Here is a 23,993-nt window from a genome sequence, read left to right on the forward strand (position 1 = left end):
AATATATTTGAAAAGAAAAGTCAGAGCTGTTGTTATTAGAAGGAATTCAAACTTCTCGAAACACTGACATGAAACATTGCACTCATTGTTATGGGATAAGGTCAGCAGTTCAGATAGAATCTATATTACAGGCAGTCCCCCAAAAAAATGAAACTGAAGGAATACTGACAATATATTTTTAAAGCACCTTTCTCAATGCTCAGTTTTGTTATTCATAAGAGTGTGGTGGCCTCATAGCAGAGACAACAAGGCAGTGATTTATAGAACAGCCTTATCACAACATGTATTAAAAAGTACGTGGAAAATGTACTGTTCCTGGATTTTGTTGTCAATTCTGTTCATTTTGGCCTGTTTTTAAGGAACTATGAATAACAGTGTTGCTAATGGAGGTATATTTACTTTTAATGGTGGGGTTCTACGGTACAGGATGGGCACTTAATCTTAAGGAAATACACTCAAGTATTACAGACAAAATTCTGTCTCAAGGAATCCTAGGAATGACAGTATGTAATATCAGTGCAAGGCTTGAATTACAAATAAGTTGATCAAATTCTCAAATAATAAATAAGCAGCAAAGCCAACCAACTGTTGTTTGCTCACCTAATGCTACGACATCATAACACAGCACAGACTGTTCTCCTGTGGATGTGGAATGCAGTGATACATTGCGTTGTCAGTTTTCTGAGTATCAGCATAGGAAAAATGCAGATACTCAGCATTTTGGGGAAATGCTTGGGAAAAATGGTTGGACTGCTTTTATATATATGTATATATGTATATAATTTATGTTTGTTATATCAACAATCTTCTGCAGGCATTTCGCTGAGATGTATTAGTTGGAAACCATGACTAAGCTAATTTTAGCAGCAACTAGAAAAAGTCTTATTAATTACTACAAAGGTCCAAGCTGTTGGATACCATAAGCATGAGATTAATGTCACTATGTTCCAAGATTACTGTACAGGGAAAGATTATCCCTTGCATTCTTCAAAATTCCACCTCAAAAATTTAACCCTATTAGCTGCTGCACAAGCACTGGTCAGAGGTAGGCTCATGTTTTCCTTTCTGTATAATAATTGTTGAATTATTTTACTGATAAAATACATTGTTTGCAATTTGTCAAAAAAAAAAAAATCCCAGTATTTGTATTTATTGATTTATTTTTGTCAAGTGAACAAAACGGAATGAAGTGTAACCAAAAAATATTTAAAATAGGTGGCTGTGATGCTTACCAGTAATGAGTGATTGGTTTTTGTCTTGAAATTGCTGAAATGCATCTTTCTACTAAACAGCAATTATTTGGAATTACATGTAGCTTGCAATATTCAATGCAAGCCTGAAACCCACTGTTGGAGTAATATCCCCAAGGACATGGGCACACCATGCCACAAACTAGCATCAAAGCCAGAGGGAGGGTATCTGTCTCAGTGCCGTACTTCATCTGAAAAAAAAGGCTAATTAAGTCAGGTGTCGAGCTACTCCCAGCATGACACTATTGCTTTTTGTGTGTAAGTTAATAACTCTACATGGTACTGCACACTGCACATTTTACACACCAAGCTTAGAAGACAGTTCCCTCCTATCCTGTTAATGATTTAGATGCCTGTTTAGATGAGAATTCAGGACCCTGCACATAGGTATGCTGGAGCTTTTCTCCTTAAAAATGCCAGTTGTACCTGATTCTCAAAAACTCTGTTGCTGGATTATATATCATAGACCTAGCAGTGCAGTCAAAACATGCTCACAAACTGCCTTTTCAGTACCATTTTAGCCAAGTCAGATTTTACCTGTTGACTAAATACAGCTGCAAGTTTATTGAGCTCCTTTCGTACCTCTTAAGCAAGTGCGTGCTCAAATATGTAAACATTTCTTGGACATTCCTAGGTTTTCCAAAAAAAACCCACAACACCACTTTTTTTTTCTTTTTTTTTTTTTTTTTAATGTGTAGTTATCTTCACTCACAGAGGCTTTACATGTTCAATGATTTCAGGTACCTTCAGGATGAGACACTGAGACTGAAATTTTAGAGTAAATTCAACCAGTAAAAGTTTAAATAGACAGCTATCTCATTTGTGATCTTTCTCTAACTTTTTTATGAATCTAGCACATAAACAACATTTTATCCTTCAGTAATAAATAAAATTCTTTATAATTAGACAGAAGCTACTGACCTCACCCCAGTCGTTACTTTCATTGTTTTGCTTATTCTTCTTTCACCAGTTAGTCTTAAATTCAGAAAAGAGTCTGAGGATTGAAAATCCGTGAGCTTTCATGCATGTGTGCTGTTGGATTAGCAATTGTAGATGTTGAAGCAGTTTTCTTTGTTATATGTACTTGAAGGAACCCTCTAGCTTTTGCCAGAACCTGATTAATATTTACCAACTGATATATTACATACTGAGGGACAAATGAAGGAGGTACATTTACCATTCTTTTGCCTAGAACTTTGCTAACAATAAAATATTAACAATGCATTTCATTTACCTATGAAGTTACTTGACTGATAGTTATCACAGGACCAAAAAAATTAAGATAATCTTAAAACAACACAGATTTGAAGAAGTAAGGGAATGGACAATTTTTATTGTCCACAACATACATACACCAAAAGCATGCTATACTTCAGTATAGCAGAAAAGGTGAATTATATAGGTAAAATAGATATTTTTATTTACTGATGATTAAAAATGTAGTAGATCTATTTGAGAATTTATTGAGTGATCGTAAGTTGTTCCAATCCTTACAGTGATGTACGGAATAGCTGATTGTTAGTGTAGTGTAAAAATACACAGCTACATTTACTTTTTGAACATATTCTATATTAAATATAAAGACTTTTTTGATTTTTTTCTTTCTATTTTACTAAAATTTTCTCAGAATCCAGTGCCAGACATTTGCAGCCGCATTCTGAAATTTATTACAAATATATGGGTTATTAATCAACCTTTATTCAAAGCTAATAGACAACCAGTTTAACAGGCTTTTGGAAGGTTACATGTGAGTTGCTTATTTGTTTTTTGCTGACATAGGATTCTGGCCAGCAGAGGTCATACTGAGTCAGTGGGATTTCATACTCTCACTTTTCTGATGATTTCTTCAGGTAAAGCTTCAATTAAAATACAAAATAATTCTTCCAACAAAAATATCCCACAGTTGTGATAATATTCTTAACATGAACTGAGCATTTTATTCCCTAGTCTGCAGGTTGCCAGTCATTAGTAGGCACCTTGCCAGTAGTATTTCATTATTATGGAAAAGCTGTTTATTAAGCATTTCTTTACTACCTTTTTAATTTGAAGCTGTTCTCTAAAGCTGTCCACCCATAACACACAAACTACCTTGTGGAGGATGTAAATGCTATTAGCCCCATTTTGTAGGTCACAGAACAGAAGACCATGGCAATAATGACTTTCCCAGGGCTGTATTCCCCAGGGCAGCAAGAGACACAAGTACGACTAGAAATTTGCCTCCTAAATCATAAATGATCATGCAAATCACTAGGCTGTGCAACTTTTCATCAGATTGCACAGCCTGGCTGGTTTCCTTCAAGAACCAGCTGAAAGAACAAATCTGAGACTGCATAGGCATTGGTAATTTTTTTCTCCTTTCACAGCAATAGCAGAGAATGCAACAGGGAGAGGGATGGATTAATGGTGACTGCATGGAGCAGTACCAAAACTGAAATGTTTCCAAGATGCTTGACAGTCAAGCAAAGGCATGGGTGGTGTTATTGCAAGTTTCTATTCACTGCTCAAGAGCAGCTCTCAGGAGCTGGGACCAAGGCAAAAATGCCTGCTAGATCATTAATTCAGGAAGGCAGCTAGTAGGAGCTCCCTGAGAGAAGATAAAAATGAGAATGTGAGCTGATACATGGAAAGGAAAAAAAAAGCATCTGTTACCAGTCCTGACTGGTAAACAGAGGAGAATCACCTAGTCATTTTTTAGACAGTAACAGTAAGAATCAAATAAAAGCTGAAGTACAGGAGCAGGAATGCCTTCTATTTAAGATTTAATTTGAAGATACTGTACATGTTTGTCCAATCACATCTAAATCTCACTACTTATATTAGGTGCTGTGTCATCTCTGAAGACTCACAAAGTTAATTTGAACATATGCAACAGTAAGCTTTATTGTGTCTAACTTAGTTCACCAGGCTGACCCATGACTGCAAGATTCGCACACAAGCAGAGCAGCCTAGTCACTCAGCAATACGCAAGGTAAGATGAAGATATTTTGGATGCGGTTTCTCACTGCATTTGTTAGAACTCTTACTGTATCCAGGAAAGGAAAAAAAAACTACTTTTCTTCTCCTATTTTTGAAAACTTTTTTTTTTTTAATGTTTATTTGAGTTTAAAGATACTTACCTTTGGTTTCATACCTTCCCTATTAGCTACTAATTCATACAGTTTTTGCTCTCTATGCTTGGTCATCATAGGAGAGCTAAAGCCTGTGCTAACTACCGCTCCTTGGATTTTGATTAACATAAGATATATGGAGATCAGCAAATGTCACCTATGGTTGGGATTTATTCTGATATTAACTGGTTGAAGACCATACCAACATCAAAGTATACTGATGAAGAAATCCTCTTTTGCTTTCATCTATTGACCCCAGGGGATCCAAAGCACCATTCATGCTTTGTTTATTTAACTAAAACCTTGAATAAAGCTCATTCAAGGAAGCTTCATTTAGGAACTACTCACTTCAGTAGGGTTGGATCAACCCCTATAATGTCTATACATACTATATTTTATATGTCCTGGGTACCAAATACTATATATAATCTTGCATATACTATATACCATATATATCACATCATATAGCATATACAATTTATGATTCATTATATATATGTAGTGTCAATGATTTACATAGCATGTCTTAATGAAACAGATTTTCTATATTTCTAATAAAGAAATGCATGCAAATTTGCTTGAATACAAAAGTTTTTCAATGAGTGCTACGATCTCTACAGTAGCTTTTCAGAGCTAGACTCCTACAGCAAATGATTTCCTACACTTTATGAAATGCATCCAGAAAAAAACTGTTAGGTTTAGAACATTACATAATACTGCCTGATACTATCTCATAATCTGATATTTTTATATGATATGACATATCATCTTATTACACTAAAAGAAAATATGCAAACTTACATTTAAAGGAAATAAATCTGTATCTGGATAAGACAATTAATTCAACAAATAATAGGCCAATACAAATTTTTTCATGTTTGGTGTACAGCCAAAAATATGCTGAAATATTTACATTATTTTTGGCGGAGCTTGAATTCAACTTGGATCACACTACTGGTTACTCAATTTTCTATTACCACAGTTCAGCATAACTACAGAATATATTGAATATAACAGATAACGTAACAAGCTGTAAACTCTATTGCTTGTTTTTATCCCTGCTAGAAAAGAAAAGTATTTGAGAGCACTTTGAAATTCTGGGACATTTTAGGACTGAATTAACAGGAGTCTGCTTATTTTTCATTTTTAGTATAATACAGAAGCATACACTATCTAAATAAAGTTATAGTTTAGTATGAAAATAAGCTCTTTCACAGTCAAATTATATGAACATTGAGAAAGAGTAAGCAAAAGGAAAGGATACTGAATGGAGAGAACAACTTCAAGAAACCTGTTTGTATATTATGGGAGTGTTTTGGCTCCTACTCTGTGTATCAAGTCAGAATAGTTTTCTATCTTGTGCTTCAGAAACACAACTGAAATCTCTATTCTTTTATTCAGAACAGTAAAATTATTCTAAGTATTCAAAGTACTTTTTTTTTTTTTACAGATTGCATCATCTGTGTATCAGAGTCCTGTGCAGATTGGGACTACAAAGTATTTCTGAAATGAAAATAATAGTAGGTTGTTTTTGTTTTTGTTTTTTGCAGGGAGTGGGTTCTGACTATATAGAAAGTATTTCTGTTTAAGTAGTCTTTAGGATTTCCTCCTTGAAAAATCAACTTGTAGCCTGAAACATCATTTGAATAGCAAATGCTTGGATGGATTTCTAGAATTCCACTGAACACAATTGCCAGCTTTCATTTTTTGTGAAACAGTGTGCCCCTTACTAGTAGAAATCATGAGGGATTTGAGGGTAATCTGTAAATTATTTTTAAAAAGGTAACAAAATATCCCTGTAGCTGTTTGACCTCCCACAGTTTTAGTATCATTAGTTGGTAATGATTCTAAAGCAATCAGGTATAAAGAAGAGGGCAAAAGGACAGGCTTCTCTGGCACTTCTTGTAGATTATGTAGCTGTAAAGACATTCCATTAAAGATTACTGATAATATGGAAGAGACACATAAAAATTCCTGCTTTGGCTAGCAAGAGAATTCGAGATGTTTGCTTACTGGAGATCTCAATTAACTCAGAATATATTTTCAGTATGGATTAAAAACAGCTATGTTTCTGTTGTGTTAAAAGTGCCTAGTGGTCAGCTGTCTTTACTTAAAAAGACAGCCCATTTCCCAGCAGTTACCACACAGTGGGTTTTAAGATAATGCCTCTTACCCTTTTAGTATTTCAGATACCACTGTGTACTGACTTGGTAAATGTAGACTTTTAGTGTTCAGCTGAGCTGTCCAAATATTTAACCGATTAAACCTCAGCTGTTTTCTTATTTTAATGGGGTCTTTTAGTGGTATTTATGTGGTACTAATATGTGAGCACCTAGGAAAATTCTCTAAGTGTTTTATATTTGGAAAATCTGCCATCTTTGAACTGGCAAGAAAAATGTCAAACTATAGAACATGGCTGTACACATTGGTAAAAAAGCAACATAACATTTATCAATGTCTGGTCACAGACAACTCCATGACTAAATAGTGAAATGCAGCCTTTAGAAGTCACTACATCTAGGCAAAATTTATGCATTCAACATCTGTATTATAAAGATTTTTTAAAAATTGTTTTAGCGAAAAGCTACTTACCTGTATGTGCTTTATGTAATATTGGTAATATTTTTGAGATAGCATAATGATGAAGTTTAAATGTTAACATAAAAAATGTGAGGAATTGCTTTGTTTATTTCCAGATGTACTATATGCAATTTATAGGAAATATTATTCTTTTGAAATAGAACTTTTCCAGCAGATCCTCTGAACCAAATAGTATGAGAGCAAAATCATAAGCCAAATAAAAACCTTTATTCACAAGTACAAATTAACATAAGTGTAATGTGACAACTGTTAGATTAGAAGGTAAAACGTTACTTTGCAGAACCACAACCACAGTGACTCATGTCTGTTGTAGCTCCTCGTTAGGAATGTTGGCCTTGTGGTTATGGCAGGGAACTGTGACTTGGCAGATACCCTTTCAGCCTCTGGTTCTACTAGTTTTCCTGTGCAATATTTAGAAAGGAACTTCAGGCCGGATTAAAAATAACAAACAAGCTTGGTGATACAGTGCTGAGCAGCTCTGTGCCTAACTCTCACTTCATCCCCTCCACAATTCCTATACCACGCAGAGGAAATGATCAACAACACTTGGAGCAGAGAGCCACTTTCTGCTGGCCCAACATAAACCTGAAAACAGGAATGTGGTTTAAATCAAACCCTTATCCTGTATTTAGGTATTTTTCTCAGTCTTGCAGAGAAGTGTCTCCTCCCATTCAAGTTTCACAGCCCAAATCCTACTCTTCAGATAAATGCCTGTATTCTTTCTTTCAAAACCTGTCTAAAAGAGGTGATAGTGATGCCCTCTCACTTTTGCTTTTATACAGTACCTTACAGGTTAAAGCACACTCCTAAGACAAATCCAGATTCAACACATTATTTTCACTGAGAAAACTGAAACTACATTCTTTCGGCCTTTAAATTCCTGTCCAAATGACCAACCTATAGGTCATGAAAAGATAGTACCATTTCCATCCCTCCTATTTAAACTTCTGTTAGGGAAAACAGAAGAAAAAAACAGAAAAAATAACAGTGAAGTTATTAAATCAGAGAGAGTGTCACAAAAGTAAGCAGGCATTGTAGCCTAATTGTAAAGATCTTCAGCCAAAGGTGACAAGATAATAGTTATTCTGGTAAAACTTGATCCTTAGTTCTGTAGTTTTTGGAAGAGTTTTCTTTCCACATTTCCACTAAGCTAACCATTTTTGGCTAGAATTTCTATTATGGCTGATGTGAGCGTAGAGGCTACAGCAGTACACAATACAAAACAACAATGGTTTATTATGGATTTAAGTTTTTCAGTCACACGTACCCATATAGAATATGGTACAAACCACAGATAGAAACTAGATTTATAATAGAAAAGAAGTGACAATCCACAATTCTTGCTGGATCCAAACTGTCTTTTTAGGTTTTAGTGACAATGCTTTATCATATTATTTAGGATCTCTTATGTTCATGCTACAAAAAGTATGGCGTGTTCATCGGTGAGAAGCTTAAGGATGGAGAGAAAGAAAATTCTGCAGATAGCAGTCTTAAGGATAAAAAGCTAAGAACTTAATGGAAAACTTTTTATTTTTGAAATATTAGGCATTTTTATTATATGTTTCTTTAAAGGCTTGAAAAAGATTTTATCATAGTATTTTGTTTCATGCTGTCTTTAGAATTAAACAGTATTTACATTGCTGTGGTTTTCCTCTCCTTTAACTACTAATATTGTTCAACAAATGCCCACTTACTTTGTGCTGATAGCTAATAATCTCCAGTAGCTTTACTGTTGGGGACGGCAGACCGATCTGACAGGTAAACAGTGAGATCAATAATATGTCATTAGCAGCATAGGAACAGTCAAACACATGCACTGAAACAAATTGGCAACTGTTTATAGAAAGTCTTCCTTCAGATGCCTGATTTAAAAAGACAAAAAAAAAAAAAAGGTGGTTTAAGTAGCTCTCTAGCAAGCGTTGCATTAGCAGCTTGCCCATGTATCTTTGTCATTATAGCTGTATTATATGTGACAGTGATAAACATCTTGTGTGATGTGGTTGTTGTTTAAGGCACTACCTGTTAATGAGGATATGCAGGTCCATAAATGACAGATATGAAGGATGGACTAAAGTGTCAAACTGAAACTTCATTAAATTATTGAAGGCACAATAATCCAATCTATTGCTGTGAATTAGTGGTTATCGCGTTACCAGTTTCCTTGCTACACAGATAATTCAGATCTGTTCGTACCCTGTTCAGGATGTTTCAGGCATAAAGCTCATTATGGAGAGGGTGGAAAAGGTCATTTTTATTCCCTATTTCCTTCTATCTGGCTATGAAGGTAAGACAGCCACAAAGACATAGATATGTTTTCTACAAGTTAACACTGCTAGGCTTAGAAATTCAAGAGATACTTCCCTTATCCAGGTGAATGCTGTTCCCAACTAGTCCATGGTTTATAAGATTACAGTTAATTGTCAAAGATCATATTTCTTCTTAAAAATCTACTACTTAGTAAATGCATACTTTATAAATTACAAAAATATATACCTTCGGCTAAAGTCCGTGGCAGGGACTTTACTATGTACTTTGGTGATTCTTCATGGCATTTATCATCTTCACGTACAGTTGCTGTATATTACATTTGAAAACTGAACACCAAAAAGTTCTTGTAAAGCTTGAAGGTTAATGGCATTAGTCTGCCCCTTGACTATAGGAAGCTGTCGATCTAATTTAAACTGACAGATGTGCTTTTACAGCTGGAGCAGTACAGAGATCTTTAAGTTTTGACCTTCTGGGAGAAACTAGTGGATAAAATAGCAAAAAATGTCATTGAGCAATTTTTCTAGAAGAGATTGATCAAAGTTTGGAATGTGTCTGGTCCTGAGAAACCCTAGGAATTCATAGGAGTCTCTCCAAAACAACCTTATTTATTGGCTGAAAACTCAATTATGCCAAAAGGAATACATTATTATCGCAGAACTTTATGAAGATTATAGTATATAATTTCAGCCAAACAATTGCTAGCGTTTCAACAGCTTTAGCGTATTAGACAAACTCACTAAATAATTTCCTCTCTACAGATGTTTTTTTCAATATTATTTTCTGAACAATAAATATATGGAGCAAAACTTTATTTTGCATAATTTGTATGTTAATGAAGTAACAAGCAATATTTATGTTTTGGTGGGCAGAATTTGAAATCTCCATAAATGTCAAACAAGGTGTTTTTTCAGAGATTATTTCCACAAAAGAACAGAAACAGTGGTTTTTGCAAAGTCTTTTTGACTTTCTTTTCATGTAAGAATACTGAGGTAAATTCTAGCTTATAATGTCTTGCACCATGTCAGGAAGGGAATCTTTTTAAACTACTTTTAAGAAGGAATTTCCTATATTTATGGAATAAATTATACAACATGTTCTTTATTACAACATATAATGTTCTTGGTAACCCAGAAGATCCCTTTCAGTCCTATAATATCCTAAATAAGCACAATGGCTGCTCTGGCTTCAGAATAATCATTCACATCACAAAAGCTGAAATGCTGCAGGTTTTTATCTTCTTAAAAATCTTTTGCAATACAGAAATCTTGCATAATTATTCTATTAGTCTATTCTAAGAGAAAAATTACAACATATATAAAACATTGGATTTGAGAGTCATTTCCTCATTCTTTGTAGAAAGTGAAGAAAGTGGTACGAAAAGTGCTACTGTTGATCTCTAAGGGCTAGCACTGAATTCCCCTGAGATAATACACAGATAGCATCTAAACGTTTGTTTGGAGTAGGACTGCACTGAGGTCACTGTTCAAGACAACAAACTGTCTGCTGCATTCTCTGACCCTGAAAGGTTAGAGTTTAGGAATTTCCTGGAGAGATTCTGTTTGGTCTAACATTTTTATGAAAGTATCAAGGGGATAGTTAAGAGCAATAGTAAGGTTATTTTCCCCAGAGTTGTAAAACTCTTTTATCTAGCCAAAAATACTTGCAGGGAGATGCCTGTTAAGGCTGTGTGAATGCAGAGGAGAAATGAGAAAAAGGAAACTCTTTTTTTCTGCAGAAGTCTAAGAACACAACAAATGTGTGTTTTTTTTTAATGGTTTTATATTTAAGTATCATAACACTCTCTTGTGACTACATTTTTTTTCCACGTTGAAAAAAAAAAAAGATTATTTAACAGTATATTAATTTTGTAATTATTTTCATATACAAAATGATTTAAAAAATGAAGGAAAGCAGACAGACATTTTTATGTTGGTGTAATGAATTTGCTAATGGTGTGTCCTGACAAAACAGCTGGACACAGCTGACTGGACTCTACAAGATACAATTGTATTCACAATAACCAAGAGGAAGTCACAGGGAACTTAGCTATGTCATAATTGTATTTGTTCATTTTTTTCCACATGATTTGTGGCATTTTTAGATTCTGAACATGAACTGTACATCATGCTATTATGAGATAAAGCCATCTTAATGAAGAAGGCAAATTAGTATAACTTCATAGTCCAGTCCATAAGACTGATAGTATTACACCACAAAAAAATGATTGTGTCTTTCAGGAAAATCAAAAATTTTAACCTTAAGCCAAATTCACCATGTGTTCTTCATCAGTGTCTAGTTTTGGGTGTTAGTAATAGCTGATTGGTACATCTTTCAGTACAGTATCAGTGCAACCTGTGTCAAGCCAAGCCAGGCAAGACCTCTGAAACAGGACAATGCTGGGGTCAAATATCAACATGGTGGATAAAAGTCAATAGTGTGACTGCTAGTAGTACTGTATAGCCAACATCCTTGAGGTATGCTAAGCCAGAGTTTCATGTAGAAAAAACATGAATGATCTGGTCGTAAAGAGGGACCAGTAACACAGATTTTCAAAGAGCAAGTTAGCTGTAGACACTTCAATGACACATCAGAAGCATTCTAAAATAATAATAGGTGTTAAATCCAAGTTGTATTTCATACAAATAATGTGACTGGTAATCACTAGTCATCTAACCTGTTCCATTTCTACCTTCTTTGCCTCCATTTACTAAGGCAGCAACAGCTTGAATTAATATCCAGATTTAGTACTCACATCTTCATTAACTTTCAGCATTGACTTGTTCTCTTCGAGTACTTAGTCCTTATCTTTAAAGGTCTGTTCAAGTTTCAACCATATGTAAGTTTGTTCTTGTTCACTGTAGTGCTTCTTTACCCTCATTCCATCAACCAATTTTCCTTCTTCCATCATTTTCTTCACAGTTCACTTTTTGCTTAGGGCCCTACAGAAGGTTATAACTATATTTGGAATGGCCTCCCCATCCTTATTTTTCATATTAATTTTCAAATTTTCCTTTTCCCCTCTGAGTCCTACAAATACAAACACTTAAGAGTAATAGGGGCATCCTCCATATAGATTTAGTCTTTAGGAATAACAGGGTTACCCTTCATATAAGTTTACTGTTAATATTTTACTGTGCTAGACTGTTGCAGGTTTTTTGTTTGTTCATTTGTTAGGCTGTTTTTCTGTTGCCTTTTTTTTTTTTTTTAAAGTGGTCGCCTTCAGTAGAAACTTTTTTTTTTTTTTGGTAAAGGATCTGTATTTTTGAGCTATCTATTGCAAGATCTGCAAGACAAAGACTATGTCTGCTTTTCGTTTTGTCAAGCAAGTCATTATAACCTCCATCTCACAGCCATGCAAAGGATAGACCAGATTGCATGTAAAATATCAGCAACAACATTCTGCCAGTTGGATCCAATTTTGGTTATCAGAATGAAAACCAAAACAAATATTCCCTGTCCATCATGATTCCCCTCATTCCCTACCAGTGAAGGAGACATGTCTGAATGATACAACCCAAAAGGGTCAGTTCAGTTTGAATCAAAGGTCAAACTGGTATGTTACATAAAGAGAACCACTGAGCTTAAGCAATATTTTTTAACGTGTTTGTCTATTTCTAAGAAAAATCATACACACATATCTTTTTATAAAATAATAGATAAGACTTTTATTCTTTTTTTTTTTAATGTTAGCAGTATAATAGAGTTTTCGACTGATCAGTCATGAGATGTTTATGTAGCTACTAATAATGTATATTAACCAGCACAGGCTAATAAGCACTTTGTGCACAGTTCAGATCTTGATATAAAATACTTTGGGTTTTAGAGGCATTGAAGTCTGTATTTTCATTCAGCTGCTGAATTACTTGGTAAAAAAACCTTACTCAGAAGCAGCAGCAGTAGAAGAAGCACTTATTCTGGCAGAGTCCCATTGATTAAGAAAGGAACCAGCGCATGCAAAAGTAAGATCTGACTGAATTTCAAGAGTCAAGGAATATTTAGTTTATTCACAGCATAAGATCTACAAAAAGCTACAAGTATTTTAGAATCATTTTCTATAGTAATTTTTTCTATTTCTGTTTTGTATCTATTAGCAAGGAGGTTGTATCAACCACTTGTATGGCTGTATTGTTTAGAGAAGTTTTACATAATGGTCTTTGTCTAGTTTACAGGGGGAAAAAATAAACAAACAAACAAACAAACAAACAAAAAACTCTTTTAAGTATTCACTTACAGGTTTTGGGAAAAGGAAGATGGTTAGTCACCAACAGATAAGAGTAGCCCTTGAACCAGTAATTGGCTGGGTTAGGACGGTCTGATAATTAAGGAGGGTTCATGAATATTATTCTTCTAGTCTCTTTTAAGAAATAGATTTCTCTATTTTCTTTTCAGAAATACATGAGGTGTTACTGTCTGGTACCAACTACTAGGCCAATGAAATCATACATTTTCTGTCATTAAGAATGGAGATAACTGCTAGTTATGTACCAAACCAAATTTGGTAAAAAGGGAATCATGACTTTTCAGAATTCTCAAATGAATTAAGTTATAAATTTATGAATGTAAATTAAGAAAAAAAAATCAAGATATCTTGTACTCTTATTATATTGCTTTTATGTCTGGAATCAAGATCATGTTGTATTGTTAACTCAATGGTAACATGGCCAATTTTTTTGTTGCCTGCTGCACGTCAGATGTCATGGCTCTTGAAACAGAATTTTAAAGATACCTTTCACAACCAGAGGCATAACAACTAACTTGGAAATCCCAAGTTTTCCTAATGACCTTGCACTTGAATAGCTACTTTTATCCCCAGAGGGCTCCAGTGGCACTTAAACTTAATTGCAGCAAAGTGGTTTAGAACAGGATGTAAAGAATCCTTCCTGACTGAAACTCTGTGGTGGAAAGAGCAGCTAAGTGGTATTATTTCATAACTACAGCAATTCCAACGATTCTGCGAGGAATTCTGTAGGGAATATGTGGAACAGAAAAGGAAACCTTTTTACTAAAATAAGCTTATACATATGTGAATTTTAGTCATAGGTGTCAATACATGTCTTTTCCTGAGGTTTTGTCACTGAATAATGCTTAGCTTTTTGTTCTAAGCAAAATAAAAATTACCTGATAAATCAAAATTATCAGCTTCAAATATATAAATAAATATAATTTTAAAAATTATCCAGCAAAAATTGTACTATATTATGATGAAAATAGAATAGGTATGAAAAACTTTCTGACACCATGTCTAATCAGAATGAAGTATAGGTTTATAACATGTACATTCTACCTGAAACAAACAAAAAAATCATTTTTAAAATGAAATTTAACCTCAAGTAAAGCACGCATAAATGAAAAATCTTCACTTTTCTAATGCTGCTTAATAGTCATTTAATGGGCAATAAAGCCTAATTCCTAAATGCATTATACTCTGTAGTTTGTCCTCAAATTCTGAAATAATGCATTGGCACCAGCTGCTAGGAGTACACCATGCTAATATTAGTAAGAGGTATCATTAAAGCTACTAAGTGTGAAAGGAAGAGTATTGAAGCTACTGTGATCTGGAACATAAATAAACACTGCTACTTCATATCCTCTATTCAACACTCTTTCTCTTAGTCTTTATGGCGGCGTTTATATCTTCCTGCTGGGACATACTATGGCATACACTACAGTCCAAATTAGATATGTGTTCAGGGAGCATCATGGCTCTCATCCAAATCACAAGTCTGTGAAGAATAAAAAACAGGTCACGAGAGAAAAAAAAAATCTTCCTTCAAACGCTGTGGCTGTAATAATTTAAAAATTGTACTTGCAACTAACGTCACAATGCAACTGCTGAAGTCTCTTTGCTTAAGTCCATCTTCCTCTTTGCTTCCTCCTATGAAAGAAGAGGCAAAGGGTAAGAAATTTCTTAGGTACCTTCATCTCTAGATTGTATTCCATGAGCAATAGCAAGTCATATCCTACTTCAATACAAAAGAAAGCAAAGGTTGAAACAGAATATAGAATATAATATGGTAAACTTTGCTGCTCTTAGGAGGTTTCTAATTTATAGTCCTTTGCTTGTTTTCCCACCAAACACCAATAAACTTGACAAACACTGCATAAAATTTCTCATTTTAAGTATATAATAAAGCCTGCAACTTTTTCTAGATATATATTTACAAAGCATTAAATATTAGAGAGCATAAAACCAAAAATTGCTGAAAAACTGAGACACATGCTGTCAAGTGCAATGTAAATTGTTAGGCATAAGTAACCTGTAGCAAGTTTCAGGAGACAAGCAGAATGTGGAAGAATATTCTTCAGGATACAATCTGAAGTGTAGGTTTCATGATGGTGCTTTTTCATCTCTTCAAAGAGAATTGATAGTCACAATACATAAATACTTTGCATAAATATTTTGTATTAGGTCAAAGAATAATAAAACACAACCTCAATAGGTATGGAAAGGAAATACAATCAGTCTTTTATTTTCTTTTCTTCTCTCTTCTTCTTTTTTTTTTTTTTTTTTTTAAACTTAGGTACTTTACTTTTGAGAATGGCAATTCTGCAGCATATCCACATAAATTAAACTTATTACATTACTGTAACTGTATGTAGACAAAAATAAAACTTAGCTGTTTAGATAGTATAAAGTAACAGTTTCTTTTATTCTGTTAATAATTCTACTCATTATCTCATATATTCTCTTTTATTTTACAATATGAGCTTAATGCAGCAAGAGGGGAGAAAGGCTTTGTTTTGTAGCAGTCCCCCGTCCCAAGAAACACAATTCTGCAGTGTGCATCTTCATCTCCTTTGAGTTCTGGTTGTTAAGTGAAAGTTATGATATGCTGCCTGATTTCACTGTTCCCAGCAATATGGCATGACTTTGAAAACTCTGGAATGAAAGACGACATGAATAAAAAGTCTTGCATTCCAGAGCAGGGGGTATACTCGGGAGGGAGCAGTGGGGAGAGGAGAACTAGGGCTTTGTCTTCCAAAGCATAACAGCATGTTTATAATAGAGGAAACACATACCCTTTTAAAACTGACTTGATTGGAAGAAAATTACTTTTTGCCGGCTACTGAAATCCCTAAGCACATGCTGGTTTGTTTAATGGGAACCGATTTTGAAAGCATTTATGGAATGTATAGAGGGATCCTGACTGAAAACATATACAAGGAAGGCATACCAGCTGCAGTTATTCCCTTCATCCTCACTGACATTAGCAATTTAAGATTTAGCAAAGCACAAAACACCCATGACCTTCTGAGCCATGCAGTCCCAAAAGAAAGTGGTTGAGCTCTGCATTTAGTCAGGGAATTATGAATAAACATCACCATACCATGGAAGACCTAAAATAAATCTGCAACAGTATTGAGAACTGTGAGACAATAGAATAAGAAAAATTAAAAACCTGTGTTTTCCTTCATATACTGTAATACTCTCTTCTGAGGATCTTCATGCCCTGTAAAGCTAGCCAGTGAACAAGACTGAGGAGGACTTTAACTGCATGTTTGGTTCCTATTGTTTTCTCTGCCATTGCTTTTCTAGCTTTGTAAGTCATCCAACAGCAGATGTTGAATCATGCTTCTATCTGTTTTCTACCTGTTCGTGTGGAAAAAATGTAATCCAGGGTTTACACGAATACTTGTGTAGTATATGACTCTAAATACTTCAGACATAAATACTGAATAGTTCCTTTTATATGCCCTGTAAGAAACTTGGAGAAGAATAATGTTGTGCCATTACAGTTCAAGCTCTATAGGCTGCCTTTTAAAAAGTTCTGTTCATTACAGGAAATTTGCATGCTTACAGTGTTTTTTTGTTTGTTTGTTTGTTTGTTTTGTTGTTGCTTTGTTTTGTTTTCAAAATGAGTATAGAATCACTTAAAACACACATCGAGTATATTAATATTTCTCTAGTTAACTTCCTTTTTTGTTGTTAAGAAGAACTTTTTTCTGTGATACAGTTTACATTATGACTCTCCAAACAAGTGTATCAACCTGAGTCGAGGGAGGAGGTGAAAAGAGCAAGAGAGAATGAAATGCTGGAGGCAAAACGGGAATGGGAATTTCCTAAGCTAAATCACTAATTTACAGCTTAAAAACCTACTCTAAAGACATTAGTGTGGGACTTATTATTACAACTTCCTTAGTTTCTTCCTCAAAATGGAAGAATGTCCATAGGAGGGATTCAGAAAAAATCCCAAAGTACTTTCTGGCCTTTTACCTTTGACAGGTAAAGCATTGTCTAGGATGAGAAGATCCCTGCAGGCTTTTCTGTCATCGAATTCTCCTGACCCTGAGTTATAAAATAACCCAAAGATCATCATTCCATGCAAAAATGTTTTTTAATGTCCAAGCTATTCACCTGCTTCAATTACAAATTCAAAAAGTAGTTTGGAATAAATAGAATTGTATTTGGAAGTCAAATGAACAATTATTTGCAATAGAACAAAGAAAAATATCCACCTCAACTCCTGAATTAAGTCTTCTAGGCAAAGACTGGCTCATTTTAATAAAAAATTTCTTGTATCCTCTACAATATATGATCATATGATTAAAATTGATTTTATGATACATAAGGCTCTAGAGGGCTTCTAGTCAACATCCATTTTCACAATAAGATAAGATTTCCTCCTGAGAAGAGAAAAAGATGGGAACTTGCCCAGATGGCTCCTGTGAGTCCTCAGCAGGTTTTTTTTGTTGCCTTCCATAGGGAAACTAAAAGAAGGAATGATGATTAATGTTGCCTGCATTTTTGGCAACACTAAAAAATATACTTAGCTCCTGAGTCCATAATTCTTAATAATATTGTCATGAATGTGCTTAGTTAATGGTGTGCATAGAATTATAAAACTTTTCAATGCACTAGGAAAGTTCAAAAAGTGCCCAAGGCACACTAAAGTAAGCACAGGGGATTCTGAGCTCATTTTTCACTTTTATTTTAACAAGAGCAAGTACTCCTAATAAAAATGTGGTGTTAATATGTAATAAAAAATTCTTTCTCATCAGCATTACCAAATGTGTTTTTCATTGATCAAAACCTACAGTCACAAATTAATTCTTTTAATAATGGGATTAACTTCTCTTGCACACAATGTTTTATATTACATTTCTATTTATTATTTCTCTCTTTCTAAGACATGACTGAGAAATAAGGGCTTTTACTCTCTTATTATTAACATGAATATTTAACTGTTTTACAGCCCCATACCATATCAAAATTGTATTTCATAGGGAGACTAGGAAAGAAAATATCTGTCATTCATATGATTACTGTGACCCTTTCTATCATATTCTCTGCAATCAGTCACCTTCTACTTTGGACATTTCCAATACAAAGGTTTCTTCATGGTCATAGTCATTCTTCTGGAATGTAGCTTGTTATGTGTTTTTTGATTTTCTTGTTTTTGATTTGAATGCCAGAAAGTCACTATCTCAACTCCGGCCTTGTTTTACACCCTTATTATATAAAAAGAAGTATGAATACTCTCTAAAGTGTTGCAAATAAGACTCTTGCATGGGCCCAGAAGCATTTATGAAGATAAAAAGATTTTTTTTCCCTACTTAAGAACTGAGAAGCGAGACTTACCGAAGAGTTATGTTGTCAAATGCTTTCTCACCACTTCATGGAGCAATTCTTTCCTCACACTACCATTTGGGTTGCATTCAGCACCTGCTTATCACATGAATAAACATACTGCACAGTTCTGATTTTGCAGAAGACAGTAATGTTTAACATGGGACACTCTGAACAGAGATACACTGGAAAGAGCTATGATACATGGGCTAATGCTGAGAAAAGGACAGGAGATGAATATCAATCCTGTACAACTGAGAGATCTCTTTTCCTAGGTGTGCCAGTACAGAAGGTAAATCACTATAAGGTCTATGCTATTGCTAATATGCCTGCTGTATGAAACAAGGAATAGAGATAGAGAAAAAAATATTTCAACAGTAAACTTCCATAGAAAAATTGGTTTTGTGGGTACTCAAAGCAATAGTCTGAGGACCACCATGCAAAGATCTCCTGAAACCATAATTGAAAAAAAAAGTCATGGAGTCTGTAAAAATGCAATGAATTTGTAGCTACAGTTCTGAGATTTTATAACAAGATATTTGAGACTATCTTTTCCAATGATCTTTAAAATATTGATACACTTACAGTCATATTATGAAATAAAAAAGGAGAACTTACTGTTCATCTACGTGAATTTAGGTAAAACTCATGTTTCCCAAAATGAACTGGCTAATACTTACCTGAGAGTAGGGTTCTTCTGATTGCTTGGTCTCTGTTTGTTTTTTGACTGCAACAGGATGATTTGCAAACAGAATAGTCAGGAATTACATAGTGATTATTTAGTCACTGTCATTCAATTAAGGAAAATGCAGTGATTCAAACCTAGACATATATCAATTTGCTTTTTCAATACTTTTCCAAATCAAATATGATTTTCAGCTCTATTGCAAAAATCAAAGCCTCAGAGAAAGCAAGAAAGGCTATTGGTACAAGTGACTGTCAGCATATTCTCCTTTTTGAAGCCTAAAATTATTTCGACTTTGCTAACAGGTATATAGAAATGCAAAGTCTTCACTCTAAGAAAAAAAAAAAAAAGAGATGCCACTGACATGCTTTCTTAAATGAAGGAGGGGCAATTTGTATAAAGCAATTTAGTGAAGTATCTCAAAAATATGTTGAAATATATGTTAAAAGCTGTACAAAAAGGGACTGAAAAAGTACGGACCATTTTACAGTGATCTTAAGAGTAAATTGAAGAGTGATATTGAAGAGACCGCTGATGCTTGCTGTGAAAGCTAAGCATAGAAATACAATCAAGTAAAAGAGTACATTGTTAACTAAATTGCAGTGAGGCACTTTTATTGGTGCCTACACAAATATGTTTATATACATTTTGTAGACTGGTCTTAATTTCCTGGTGTAACTTTACTAGAAGGAATATCAGGTAAAACATTTTTAACATGGTAATATGTGAGAATACAGGATGATATAACAAGCAAAATTTTGAGTGCTTTTCACTAAAATATCATTTGGATATATCCCCATAGAGATATGATTAAACATGTCTTCATTACCATCTCCTGATGTGACTGGGGAATATAAATACTGCAAGCACAATGACTCTGCTCCTTTCAGGACTCAGTCTGATCTTTCTAAGTTGCACCATGCGGTTTCATCCAGTTTGAGCATTTCTCATAGGAAGCTGCAAACTTGTTTTTTGTTGTTTCACAATAACAGTGAAGTTATTGCAAAACTTTAATTCTGATTTGTAGTCCCCAGATAGACCTCCTGTGTTGTTTTAAAAAGTTTTATCACTAGAGCATATTGTTGTGTGTGTAGCTGAAAATTTGACTGTTACTTTCCAAAGTAACACATTTAAGGTCATCAGAAAATGTAATCTCATATCCCCATAACACCAAGCAGGTAATGATAATTAAACTTCTGAAGAAGTATTTGGCCCCTAGAATTGTTTCTTGGTATAAATCCTGATCGGCTTGCTCAGGTTTCTCAAATTTGTAAATAGATGGCTCCTGTTGCTTGGATGTTTGATGCATCCATCTCTCTTTTCTTTATTTAGCCACACTTTGGGACATATGTCTATGTAATAAAAAATGTTACCATTCATGATTTGTATATGAGAGGTGAAGGTAGAGCAGACCTTATTTATAGGTGTCATTCTGATTTATTTTGGATGGTTGGCTGATGTCTGTAATTGGATATTTAAATACATAAATCTACTCTTCCTTTAAGCCTGTGAAGAGTGAAGGACAGACTCACAGCCTCTTTATTTGTGCACTTGTACACTTACCACATCAGCATACCTGCAGATACAAGTGCCTCTAAAGGAAGCTCATTAAAAGTAATGTGTGAGTGATCACTGGCAAATTGAATTTTCTCCATTCTCTTTTTCTCTTTCAGCAAAAACTCTAACGTACCATTCAAACTAAATTCAACAATCCCTTCTGAAAGAGCTACAGGCTTACAGGATAAATTTAAGAGGGCTTTTTGCCCATATAATTTATTTTCTGCAAATACTTAACCAGAGATGACTGTGAGGATTATTTTTTTGGTGGTGGTGGTGGTTTTGGTTTTGTTTCCAGCAGTAAACATCTTTTCTGAGCTTCTTTACCATCAAAAGAAAAAGGAAAAATATGGAAGATAAGGCTTATCAAATACATCAGAAAGTAAACAGACTTCAATTTATAACTTTTTAAGGAGAGAAAATACTTGAGTTGAAAAGGCTTTTTAATAGAGGAAGATACAAAAACAGTGACTGAAAGTTAGTCAGATACATCCATGCTTTGAAAATATCAGAATAACTGTTTAATAACTGGAATAACGGGAAAATGCATTCTTTGTCTTCTGATGTTTTCAAATTAAATTTCAATGCCTTCTGAAAGATATGCTTCATTTAAATAAGAGCTACAGGGCTTATTGCAAGACTGATGAAATACAGTTCTGTAACCCTCTCTTAAGTGATCTAACTGATAACCAAATTATTTCTTCTGTCTTTAAAATGTACACTCAAGAAAAGCTTGCATTATTTTTCTAATAAGATAAATATATCTGACCATGCTTGCTAACTACCCTGTGGTGTATAAGATGAAGAAAAATTGAAATCACAGTAACTATATATGATTAGAAGAAAGAAATATCTGTTATTAGGAAATATTATTACAATCTCTCCCTTTGGGATCTTTTCCTCCTCCCCCCACCCCTTCACCCCACCACTACCCCCCCAAAAAAAGGTAAAATAGTTTAATTCTAGCTAATGGGCATGGAACTTGATCAAAACAAGTTTACAGGTTGAACACACGGTCTTAAACTTTTCTCATGATATACCTTGTCTACCTGAATGTCTCTAGTTATGTCAGTCTGACAAACTGACATTACTACAGTCTGCCAGACTTCTTTCAGTCTTTACTTATCAGGCTATCAGTCTGATAGAGTATATGAACATGTATAACAATCCAAATGAAAGAAGCCATGGCTGATCATTTACTTCCTACATATGACCTCAAACTAGCAGTCAGGCAATGCACAAGTGGATCTCTTTTCTCCTTGTCTACTTGCCTCCAAGAAAGTTCTCTTTGTCCTTGTTTGCTTTTACATTGCGTGTTGGGTTTCATTTTTTCATTTTCAAGGTATTTCTAATGTGAAAAGAACACAAAATGGCACACACAAAAAATCAAACTAAATCAATTTCACTGTGGCTTCCCTCTTCCTAGTTAAGTGATTTAGCTAATGAAGTGAAACACAGAAAGAAGAATTAAAAATTCCCCCCGGCCTCTAATATATTTCTAATTATTAAAATTAGGTTCAGTTCCTTGATTCACCACATACTATTACTCAGTGACCTATATACTGCAAGTGGAAGGATAATGTGGTAAGGAAGCACTGCAAAGTCCATTACTTTTATTTAGCCTAGAAAAGATGACAGTCAAGTATGTGAAAATATACAGCTTTCAACTGGGAACATTAAAGTGCCATTGTTGGACAACCATACTCAGCAACAGCCAGGCTCCAGTCCAGCAAAGCTCCTAACTATGAGTGCAATTCTGAGCCGAAGTACATACCTAGTAAAGCAAATAAAACTAGAAAAGTAATAAACTTATATATATGTTGAAATGTGTTTGGAGCAAATCTCAGTGCAGTAACAGTGTGTGGCTTGCTGGAGGATAAACTGGCCATCATTATGAAATTAAAAGCATTCAATAGAAGTTCTATTATATAGCATGAGCAGCACACATTACAAAAATTGTGATTTGTACTTATTTTTGTAGCTAAGTGCAATATGTTGAAACTGATACAAAAAATGAAATTGGCAATTAAGAATTAGTTCACCTGAGCAAAGAGCATGCTTTGTTCAGTTTCAGGTGAGATGAAGGCTGTAAATAACACAATGCTTTTTTTTTTTTTTTCCCTTACAAAGGCACTTCTGCAATGTGGAGGGAAAAAAAAAAAAAGACACAGAGAAACCACAGAAACATCTTGAAATAACTGAAATGAGTTATTCAGCATCTTTGATAAAAAAAAAAAAAGTAGAAGATATAAAACAAGTCAAATCAAAAAGAGTAATACCTTTACCCTCTTTTCCCTCACTGTTTTTACACAGATATTTCTATTACAAAATTCCCTAGTTTCACCAACCAATGTAAAAAGTACTTATACTGCTCTAAATTCATGAGAATATCTTTATTCTTTTGAAGAAGACAGCTTTAACCACCACTATTAGCCAACCTCCTGTTTCAACAGTCATTAACTTTATTCAACCCCATTAGGACTCCACAAACCAACCATCCCTAATCTGATCTCCTTTCAAAGCTTATTCTGAGCAGCAGGGAGAGGAAGATTCAGGTGTTGTCACTTACTTTTAATTCCTGTGTGCTGATGAAGTACTGCTGCCCAGCTGTGGAACAATCGGCACGCTCCTGCAGACAGTATTTTGCTGAGTTTTCCAGTTGGCCTTCATATTCATCAGCTGATGTATCAAATATGCAACGACTGTTTCTACAGAAGCTTAGGTAGGGTTTTTTATTATTATTATTTATTTATTATGTGTAAGTGTTGAATAATATCCATTTAAATTTAAAGTGTTACTTTTCTGTATAAAAGATGATGTTGTTTTGCTTCTAACAGAGTAGTTGCATAGGTAGATTTGTACTTCCTGGGGGGTGGTTTACTAGGGTCTTCTGTCAGTATTTTTACCTAAAAATTTGATTTTATGTTATTGCAAAGCCATAGCTACATAATCTAGAA

At 34.3% G+C, this 23,993-nt stretch overlaps 1 long non-coding RNA gene across 1 annotated transcript; it reads right to left on the minus strand.

The window, feature by feature from the left end:
- Window positions 1–8,568: 8,568 nt before the first annotated feature.
- On the minus strand, window positions 8,569–23,757 carry LOC308194479. Its single transcript, XR_013950566.1, has 4 exons — window positions 23,606–23,757; window positions 19,475–19,521; window positions 18,807–18,890; window positions 8,569–15,101 (listed from the first exon to the last, which is right to left on the minus strand). It is a non-coding gene; the product is annotated as an uncharacterized lncRNA (long non-coding RNA).
- Window positions 23,758–23,993: the final 236 nt, after the last annotated feature.

Source organism: Anser brachyrhynchus (assembly GCF_964034855.1).
Source record: "Anser brachyrhynchus genome assembly, chromosome: 4".
In the NCBI taxonomy this organism is placed as follows: domain Eukaryota; kingdom Metazoa; phylum Chordata; class Aves; order Anseriformes; family Anatidae; genus Anser; species Anser brachyrhynchus.